This window comes from Oncorhynchus mykiss, chromosome 12 (genome assembly GCF_057628025.1).
Source record: "Oncorhynchus mykiss isolate SJ-2025 chromosome 12, ASM5762802v1, whole genome shotgun sequence".
Lineage (NCBI taxonomy): Eukaryota > Metazoa > Chordata > Actinopteri > Salmoniformes > Salmonidae > Oncorhynchus > Oncorhynchus mykiss.
In genome coordinates, this window is record NC_143033.1 from 64,205,663 (window position 1) to 64,216,678 (window position 11,016).

Genomic DNA, 11,016 nt, shown 5'->3' on the forward strand with positions numbered 1-11,016 from the left:
TGTCAAGAAAAGTAAATAATTAAAGAGCATCAGTAAAAATAACAATAGCGAGCCTATATACAGGGGATACCGGTACAGAGAATGTGCGGGGGCACTGGTAAGTCAAGTTTTATATATATATATATATATATATTATATACACACACACACGTAGGTAGATGTCACGATAGTGTGTAGAGACGGACCAAGGAGGTTGAGTTCCACATCTTTATTTCTAAGTGAAACTTAAGCAAAACAATAAAGAAACGTGACTAAGTGGTGCAAATGCACAAAATAATATCCCACAAACACAGGTGGGAAAAACAACTACTTAGAGACAACGATTACCAGCTGCCTCTAATTGGGAATCATACAAATCACCACCATAGAAAATAAACTAGAACACCACAGAAATAAATAAACTAGATCACCCCCAGTCACACCCTGACCTACTTCACCATAGAGAAACAATGTCTCTTTATGGTCAGGGCGCGACAGTAGAGATATTGAAGTGACTATGCATAGATAGAGTATCAGCAAATTAGTCTGGGTAGCCATTTGATTAGATGTTCAGTAGTCTTATGGCTTGGGGGTATAATCTGTTTAGAAGCCTCTTGGACCTAGACTTGGCGCTCCGGTACAGCTTGCCGTGCGGTTGCAGAGAACTGTAGCTGTGGCTCCACTGGCAATCCCAGCCTAGGAATGCTGAAGCTCCAGAAGTGAAAATGAAAACCTTCTCCATGGTTAAAGGGTATGTGTTCCCCCTGAAAAAAAGGAAAGTGGGGGACATTAAGTCCATAAGTAACACTTGTTGGAGAACACAATACTCTTAAGTGAAAGTAGTTTGGGTTTAATAATGGAAGAATAATGCTGTCCCACAGTTGAGTGATTAGGTGATGTTTTACTGATGTGGGCCGTGTTACTTCAATGATCATGGTTTTGCATCTAACCTTCCACCTCCAGAAGTCAGTCCCTCCAGAAACATATTACTCTTTATTGCTCTTTGATTGGTACCAGGTGGGGAGCGCTCTGTTTTGAAAAGAGAAGCTATGTCTTTGGCCAAAAGAGGTTTCTCAGCGTAGATGAAAACCTCTGAAGAGGCTTGAGTGTCTATTCATGTAAGGCATGAGACAAACACTCCAGACCCTCTTTGAATCTATAAAGTAAAAACAAGTCTATGAATTTACCCTGAAGAATTTAACTAAACTTGAGATCCCTTAGATATGGAAACACTACTCAAGAGCATCCCGTATCCTGCTTTCTAAGTAGAACTTTGTGGCTGACTCCACCAGAGAATCCCTCTCCAATGTACGAATGTATCACACTGGACCCAACATGACCACTTCCTGTGCCTCGTCAAAAGTTTGTGCTAACTGGATCTTAGATTGTTTATTGAACTGTGTTTTGGGACAAATGAGCAAAACAATAAACTGATTATCACTGCCCTTAAAAATTGACTGCCAACACAAATAAACCAAATCCATGTGGAAAAGTTGTCATGAACTACAACCCCCAAAATGTTCAAACTTACGTGCAAATTAACAGTAACATAACATTTATCACAGTTTAAAGTACTTACCTTCTCCAACTTCTCTCTGAAGTCATATTCCGCAATTTTTTTCAGTTCTGGCACAGGAGGTTGTAGGTCACACACGTGTCTGTATAGCCTCTGAAAAAATGTCTCTACACCCCCATGTTGCTGTCACACAGAAGACAAACAGTAAATAAGGGACATATTACATAGAAAAATGAAATGTTTTACTCAAGTCATATATATTGCCATAAACAAATGTCTTTGTTGGTGTAACTCACCTTGAGAGTTGCAAGAAAGGCCTTTTTGTCAATCAGGTCCCTCAAATATTGCAGAGGAATGGATGGCACTCATTAGCAGCCAGAGAATTTCTCTTGGGGGACCATCCTCATCAGCTGCCCCTTTTCCGTCAGCATCCCTAAACCATGTCTATATTTGCCTCCGGATTAAAGTGGGCTCTCTTATTAAAGCCTCTCCTTGCACAATCATAAACGTTGTCCCTCATGTTAATTTGGTTGGCATCTCATTAACTTCAGTGTTTGGAGGTCAACACCAAAAGAGACATTCAGAATAACAAAGCTCAGATACTTCTCACAATTTATCTGTAATAAGACAATTATTTACAGGGATGACTTACTCATTGTCATCACCAACATCAACAGAAGAGTGTGGTGGACGATACGCCTCAGGGAATGGTGGAAGGGAGGCCACAGGAAGTGGTATAGGTGGAGAGGGGCCACAAGAAGTGTAGTCACAGGAATAGGTGCTGCCACAAGTATAGCCTCATTTGTAGAAATAGTCAGTAAAAGGTAATTTAAAGGCTTATACATTTCAAAAACATAGAGAAAGCAATAAAGCTGTCCAACATAATGTGAGTGCGTTCTGAAAATGATTTACAGAAAAAAAATGTAGCCGCATGCATCACTCACTATAGAATGTAATCAATGTGTAGGTCAAGACGACATTTTAAGGATGCATGTAGCTCTATTTTTTAAATAATATTTTCAATATGTATTACATTCAACAAGCAGACAGTGTTTTCTCCTCCATGGTCCGTCCTAACTCTGGAGGGAACGCCATATCTGGAGACAGCATTCATGAAGCAATGCATTACAGTACTGCTGCGATTGTTGCTGGAAGCACGAAGAAACACAACAAGGCAGCTGTACCCATCAATGCCACCATGTATAACTATCCTCCACTTAAATCAGAAAACACAGCACTGGTTGATACAAAAGCTGAACACATGAAATATACAAACATCACAATCCTCCTTTACCACTTAGATGCTGCATCAGGTTCCTGCAGTATATAACAAAGCAGCAGACCCGATATTAAATTAACATCCAAAATGTGGAACAATGTTAATGAATTAAGTTAATGAGTCAAGAGGACAGACTCTCCTGTTGTTCACGCTTAGGCACAAATACTTTGTTCCAACCGTTTTTGCCTCAGTATGTCCTCAATATAAGCATGTTTGTTAATTTCATGATGCAGATATTCTATCGATCACAGAAGTAGCAGAAACACAATAAAACAATTATTATCCACATGATTGATATATTGGGCCATTGCTTGCTAAACTGAAATGTTAGTTGTTGATGAACAAGTTGATGAACAATTTGAGATGTTACAATGTACAACTTCTCACCAGTGATATAGATAATTGGGTCGATCACAAAGATACACCTACCTTATCAGTTTGTGGTTTCCATCAAGGTGCCATAACGAGTTTTGTCCAGCAACACGTTATGACCTTCTATGTAGCATCTGCGACATGGCTCTGAGGGCAGCCGCCCTCAGGTTAACACGAATCATGCTGTCCCTCACTCTGCGTCTCTGCACCCGGATTCCCAATGCCCTTAATTGTGCTCGAACAGCCTCCGGTCGAAGTTTGTCGTTCCCAGCCACCAAGTCCTTAATCTTTTCATCCAGAGCCAAGTCTGACATGTCAGAATATAACGGTGCATGTGACAGATTGAAGTGTCTGGGAAAAAAAGTGTAACAATGGACAGGGATGAGGTAATGTAAAATATCATCAGTCATTTTAAAGTCCTGTCTTGATTGTAGTCATTCTAAAATTGTTTGATTGGTAAGAAACTGGAAACCATGCATTTAAAGTCATTTTAAAGTCCTGTCTTGATTGTAGTCATTCTAAAATTGTTTGATTGGTAAGAAACTAAAGTCTGTAGTTTATATTTTTTATTTGACCTTTATTTAACTAGGCAAGTCAGTTAATTAAGAACAAATTATTATTTTCAATGACGGCCTAGGAACAGTTGGTTAACTGCCTGTTCAGGGGCAGAACGACAGCTCGGGGGTTTGAACTCGCAACCTTACTCGTTACTTGTCCAACGCTCTAACCACTAGGCTACCCTGCCGCCCCTTATAGCATTACGTCCAAGAATAACTGACCTTAGACTATGTTTGAGTGTTGATCAATGTAGAATATCTGCCATCTGAGACGCACTGAAAGCACAGGACATCAGAAACCTCAGTTGCTCTTGAGTGATGGCATAAACAAGGTGCCCCTCTAGCTCCTCTCCAAGTCCGAGGAGCACGGTAACCGGAACTGGCTGTAACAATGATACACTGTTTAGGCTACTTAATGTATTGTCACACCACCCGACCCCTCATTCCAAAAACACTTTGAAATTACAGTAACTGTCACAAATTGTGGCCAAGTAATGTTTTTATAATATTGGATTTTTAACCAAGACATAAATTGAAATGTTGACCAAAAACAAATACAATGGGCAGCAGGAGAAGGAAGAGTGAAAAAAACAGTAAACCCAACCAAACCCACTACAATGCTGCTTACGCATGCCAGCCAGAGGAACGAATCTCCTGAATGAACTGAGATACTTGATCAATTAGATCTGCTGAAGCAACATTTATCAGCCTCCCCCTATCCCAGTCAAGGCACCTCTGCATGGTTTCCATTCTGCAAGACGACATTTTTGTGAAAATAGAGACCATAGGACTGCGATTCCTGTTAAAACAGTGCCATAGTACTAACGTTAACGTTCCTGGTTCTGAAGTTGTTCATTTCTGCATCATAGGCTTAGATGAAATATTAACATTTCAAAGGGTATTCAAAAGTCATATCTGTGCTGTTGGAAAGCTGGTATGTTGTAGATATTAGCACCGTTTTTACAGGGTTGTCTTAGGTCAAATGAGCTTTCTGGGAGTTTTGTAAATGTTTTCATGCTAATCGTGAGCTAGCGCGGCTAAGGCTAGGTGGCATTGCAATTATAGTTAGCCAGCCTAAAAATATCTGAAAATACAAAAATGCCTAAAAATACAAAAACATGTTTCACGTCAGTACTCCGACAATAAATCACCTTTATGTAGCTAGCAGGGCTGTAAAAATGTTACAAGACTGCACCATTCACTGCAGCGAAGGCCAGGGTGTGCGGATCAACTTTATGATTAATAATAGTATTTAAAAATAATCAACCTTGTTAACGTGGACTCAATGACATCAATTCCAGGATTATCGAGTGCAGTCATTTAGGATCTGTTTGCAGCAGATAAGGAAGTTTATTTTCGCCATCTTCAATTGTTGCATCAAACTGACTGTACACTGATTATGGTTGAAGGGAAAGGAAAGGAGGAGCTAGGGAAATTGGCTAGTAAAATGTGCATATTAAGGAACGCGTTAAGTTAACGTGTAGGTGTATATTTAGCAGCTGTAGGCGTTGACGTGTGCAGGACCGCTTGCAGCCGTTTATTTAGCACATGTTGAACCGCTTGCAAGCACATTTGCAAGTGCTTATTTGACGCGTGTAGGCGCTAATTTAGCGAGTGAAGACGTTAATTTAATGCGTGCGCGTGTTAATTTAGAGCCTGCACTTTACACACGTAGTATTCAAAAGATTGCGTTTTGACCACGTGCTTTAAGACCCAAACGGCGTTCCATATCAAACAGCAGCAAACATGGGTTGATGTTCAAATCAGTCACATACACATGGTTAGCAGATGTTAATTTGAGTGTAGCGAAATGCTTGTGCTTATTTTTTTATTTAACCAGGAAGGGCTCATTGAGATTAAAATCTATTTTTCAAGAGCGCCCTGGCCAAGATAGGCAGCACCAAGTCATTACAACAACAAAAAATACAGACAGACAACATGAAAAACTACAAGTAATCCAGTAAAAACCATTGAATTCACAAGAGTATAAAACAGCAAATTAAAAACATTGACAGGTCAGGGAATCAGCCTCAAAATCCTTCATCAGTGATTTAAAAACACCAATCGGGACAGGTTCTTCCAGTTTAAAAAGTATTCTGTAAAAAGTGTTCCAAGACGATGGCGCAGAGTACATAAAAGCCCTTATACCAAATTCAGTTCGGACATTTGGAACAGTTAGCAGGATAAAGTCCAGCGAACGAAGAGAGTACCCACCACATTTCTGAACAATAAAAATGCACAAATAAAATGGTAATAAACCCAAAATGGCTTTGTAAATAAAAGTATACCAGTGACTGAGCCTACGAGTGACTAGAGAAGGCCAGCCAACCCTGGTATACAAAGTGCAGTGATGCGTAAGGGTTTTGCAGTTTAAAATAAATCTCAAAGTGCCATGGTAAAGAGTGTCAATTGATCTCAAACACTGTGCGGAAGCATTCATATATAAAATATCCCCATAGTCTAGTAAAGGCATAAATGTAGCTGATACTAGCCTCCTTCTGGCTTCAAAAGAAAAACAGGCCTTATTCCTAAAATAAAATCCCAATTTCAGCTTCAATTTTTTTGTAAGTTGTTGAATATGCAATTTAAGAGAGAGGCCGTCATCAATTAAAATTCCAAGATATTTATATGAGGTTACAACCTCAATCGCCTGACAGGTAGTAATAGGGGAAAGGTTCAGATGTCTATTTCTTGCATTAGAAAACACCATTAGTTTAGTTCTCAGTATTGAGAAAAAGCTTCAATTGACAAGGTATGTTGAACAGTATAAAAAGCAGTTTGCATGTTCTGGAAAGCTTTTGTAAGAGACGAGGCACAACAGTAAATAACAGTATCATCAGCATAAAAATGAAGTTGTGTATTTTGGACATTTTGTCTAAATCATTTATATAAATAGTGAATAAGAGAGGACCAAGTACAGAGCCTTTGGGGCACACCATTCAAGACAGACAATGTAACAGACATAAGCCCATCAAATTGAGTGCACTGAGTTCTATCAGACAAATAGTTAGCAAACCATGCAACTGCATGCTCCGAAAGACCTACACTCAATAATCTCTGCCTTAGTATAGCATGATCAACTGTATCAAAAGCCTTAGAGAGATCAATAAAAAGTGAGAGACAGTGCCGTTTTTTGTCAATGGCTTCAGTGATATAATTTAAAACCTTCATGGCTGCTGTAATTGTGCTATGCTTCTTCTTGAGCCCGATTGGTACATTGATAAAATAGAGTTAGTAAAAAAAATAAAAAAAAAGTTTATTTTTTATTAAGTATTTTCCCCAGGGGTGACAGCTTTGAGATTGGCCTATAATTATTTAAAAGAGTTGGATCTCCCCCTTTTAAAAGTGGTAGGACAAATGCTGATTTCCAGATCTTTGGAATTTCATTACATTCCAGGGTTAGATTGAACAGAGATGTAAGTGGTTCAGCTATGAAATCAGCTGCCAGATTTAAAAAGCAGGGATCCAAAAGATCAGGACCTGCAGGCTTTCTCTGATCTAAGGATTTCAAGGCTTTATGTACCACCTGCACTGAGAATGGCAAAAAGCTAAATGTTTGACCAGCTCTCACTGGTTCATCCACACAGGGTTGTACAGAGACAGAGGACACTGAATCAAACAGCCTACCAGATGATACAAAGTGCTCATTGACACAATTCAGCATTTCAGTTGTCATATATAGCAGAGTCCTTCAAAACACATGACGGTAATTCATTAACATTACTGTTACCAGAAATAGACTTAATAGCCTTCCAAAACTTTCTAGGGTCATTCAGGTTATCAGTGGTAAGACATAAAATATTCAGACTTGGCCTTCCTGAGAAGAAAATAACACTTGTTTCGTAACTGCCTAAACATAAGCCAATCAGCATCAGAACAGATTTCCTTGCTTTAGCCCAGGCTAGATTAAGGTCGTGAATAATACAAGACAGCTCAGAAGAAAACCATGGATTATCCCGCCCTTTAACCCTGAACCTGCAGAATGGGGCATGTTTGTTTACTATTTGGGAAAAACCATCATGAAAGAATTCAGGCAGTTTCCACATCAGGGATAAGCTCAATCTTCCTCCAGTCAAAATAAAACAAATCATGAAAGAAAGCCAGCTCATTAAAACACTTCAAATTTCTCTTACGGATAAAACGTGGGTTTGTCTTTGGAACCTTCGTATTTCTAACAGCAACAACAGCACAATGGTCACTTAAATCATTACAAAAAACACCAACCGCAGAATATTTATGTGGAACATTTGTCAATATCAAATCAATCAGAGTAGATTTATCTGGGCATTTAAGATTTGGGCGAGTGGGTAAGTTAATCAACTGGGTAAGATTCATAGAATTACAAAACATTTTTAAATCATCAGACACAGGCTTTAACCAACAGCAGTTGAGATCACCAATCAAGATCATTTCACTGTAAAGAAGTTTAGACATAAGGTGCGTCAAAGAAGAAAATGCATCACCGAGAGCAGAGGGGGGTCTATAACAGCCAATCATAGTTATAGAGAGGCCCTTTGAAACCTCAATATTCAAAGCAAGAAACTGTTTACAAATAGTTTCAGACTTTGCCACACTTACATGGAATTTAGATTTTTACATATATAGCCACACCCCCACCTTAACCCGATCAGTGCGATAAACATTGTAACCACTTATACAAATATCCTTATCAAAAACAGACTTGCTGAGCCAGGTTTCAGAAAACACAATTACATCAGCATCAGTTGATTTAGCCCAAATCCTAACCCCATCCATTTTTGACAACAGTACATTTAAATGAAAAATACCAAAACCAGATCTTGATTTAAAATCAGAGGGGGTTTGGAGACATTGCATATCAGGGCCAGGGTTAGGTTGCACATTACCTGATATCAACAAAAGAAGAATAACTAGGCACCTCTGTTTAATAACCTTGCACGGCTTCTTTTTTTTAAGAGACCTACTGCAAGCGAATTCTGCAAGTGAGTTGCCAGACAATACAAAAGTAATTTAAAACCATTAGACTTTGGTAGTGACACAAATTCGTACTATTCACATCATGCCACAAATACATCGGCACTTGGACAAGTGAAAAAGAGCGAGTTCCTGCAGACAAAATGTCCAATGGACAGGAGAGCACATTGTCAAATGTACTCACCCAGCGACAATGTTCGTTTTCTCCAGAGTTCAGTAAAGTAAGTGCACAAAGCAATACCACGAAAACTGTCATTTTCTCCGACAAAAAAAATACAAAATTATAGGCCAACGAAGGTAAGGGGAGAGAGAGAGCGTGTATGTATGAGTCTGAATGTGAGTGTTTGCGCGTGTGAGTAGATTGGGTATTGATTGTTGAGCTGCCACTGACAGCCAGGCGAAGAGCAAAAAGGAGCAGCTTGGACAAGACACTCCGCAGACGAAGGAGGAACTCAGGCCAGCCAGAGATAGGGTTACTTTGGTAAACTTCAAGTAATGAAGTGCCGAGTTGAGCAGGACCCGTGATCTTTACACCAGCAAAAATAAAATAGTTTGCACTACACAACCATATATAAATAGGTTATTAGTAGGTTCAAATGTACTAGTCACAGACAAACGACTTAACATGCTGCCATCTTGGATTTGAGATGCAATTAAGGTACAGTTGAAACCAGAATTCATCCGTGAAGAGCACACTTCTCTTCTAGTTCCGACAATGCAGTAATATCTAACAAATTCACAACAACTACCTTATACACACAAATGTAAGGGATGAATAAGAATATGTACATATGCATATATGGATGAGTGATGGCAGTGCGGCATAGGCAAGATGCAGTAGATGGTATAGAACAGTATATACATATGAGATTAGTAGGGTAGGATATGTAAACATTATCAAAGTAGCGTTATTTAAGGTGACTGTTGATACCTTTATTAAGTCAACGTATTAAAGTGGCCAGAGATTTGAGTCTGTATGTTGGCAGCAGCCTCTCTATGTCAGTGATGGCTGTTTAACAGTCTGGTGGCCTTACTTTAGGCCTTACTGTAGCTAGCTAGCAAACGTCACCTAACCCACTAGCTAACATAACGAGTGACCTGTAATTTTAATGCAGCGAAAATGAGGACGTGATGGTTAAACCTCTCTGTGATAAGTGGGACCGTCCCACCTGGCCAAAATCCAGGGGAAATGCAGTGCGCCAAATTCAAATAAATTACTATAAAAATCTAACTTTCATTAAATCACACATGCAATTTAGCAAATTAATGCTACACTTGTTGTGAATCCAGCCAACATGTTAGATTTCAAAAAGGCTTTTCGGGCGAAAGCAAACGATGCTATTATCTGAGGATAGCACCTCGTAAACAAAAGAGAGAAAGCATATTTCAACCCTGCAAGCGTGATACAAAACGCAGAAATAAAAATATAATTCATGCCTTACCTTTGACAAGCTTCTTTTGTTGGCATTCCAATATGTCACATAAACATCACACATGGTCCTTTTGTTTGAGTAATTCAGTCAATATATATCCAAAATGTCCATTTATTTGGCGCGTTTGATCCAGAAAAACACCGGTTCCAAATTGAGCAATGTGACTACAAAATATCTCAAAAGTTACCTGTAAACTTTGCCAAAACATTTCAAACTGCTTTTGTAATACAACTGTAGGTATTTTTTTTACGTAAATAATCAATAAAATTGAAGACGGGATGATCTATGTTCAATACAGGAAGAAAACAAACTGAAGCTAGTTCTGGTCACGCAGAAAGCTAGCTATCTAACAGTACACTTCAAGTGACCCTCATTCAAGATGGCTGTACTTCTTCATTACACAAAGGAATAACCTCAACCAATTTCTAAAGACTGTTGACATTCAGTGGAAGCGATAGGAACTGCAAGAAGCCCCCTTAGATTCCCAATGAAAACCATTGAAAGGAGAGTGACCTAAAAAAAAAAAAATCTGAATGGTTTGTCCTCGAGGTTTCGCCTGCTAAATATGTTCTGTTATACTCACATACATTATTCTAACAGTTTTATAAACTTCAGAGTGTTTTCTATCCAAATCTACTAATAATATGCATATCTTATCTTCTGGGGATGAGTAGCAGGCAGTTGAATTTGGGCATGCATTTCATCCGGACGTGAAAATACGGCCTGTCACCAATAAGTAAAAAATGTGTTTTCTCGTGTTGAGTGTTAGAAGTAAAGAATTGTCTAACATATCCTTTGTTTGATCTACTTACTGGATGTCAGCCACCAACGACAGACCCAAAGTCAGATTCCCACACATGCACAGTACCTGCATCATGTGCTACTGCTGAGGGATGGGGGGTGAGAGGCAGTGGATCAAACCATTGT

The 11,016-nt window shown here is 39.1% G+C and overlaps 1 long non-coding RNA gene across 1 annotated transcript; it reads right to left on the reverse strand.

Moving 5' to 3' along the window:
* Positions 1–193: 193 nt before the first annotated feature.
* On the reverse strand, positions 194–10,989 carry LOC110539112 (uncharacterized). Its single transcript, XR_016485181.1, has 7 exons — positions 10,902–10,989; positions 3,926–4,086; positions 3,204–3,497; positions 2,148–2,292; positions 1,792–1,939; positions 1,559–1,678; positions 194–743 (listed from the first exon to the last, which is right to left on the reverse strand). It is a non-coding gene; the product is annotated as an uncharacterized LOC110539112 (long non-coding RNA).
* Between the last annotated feature and the right edge of the window lie 27 nt (positions 10,990–11,016).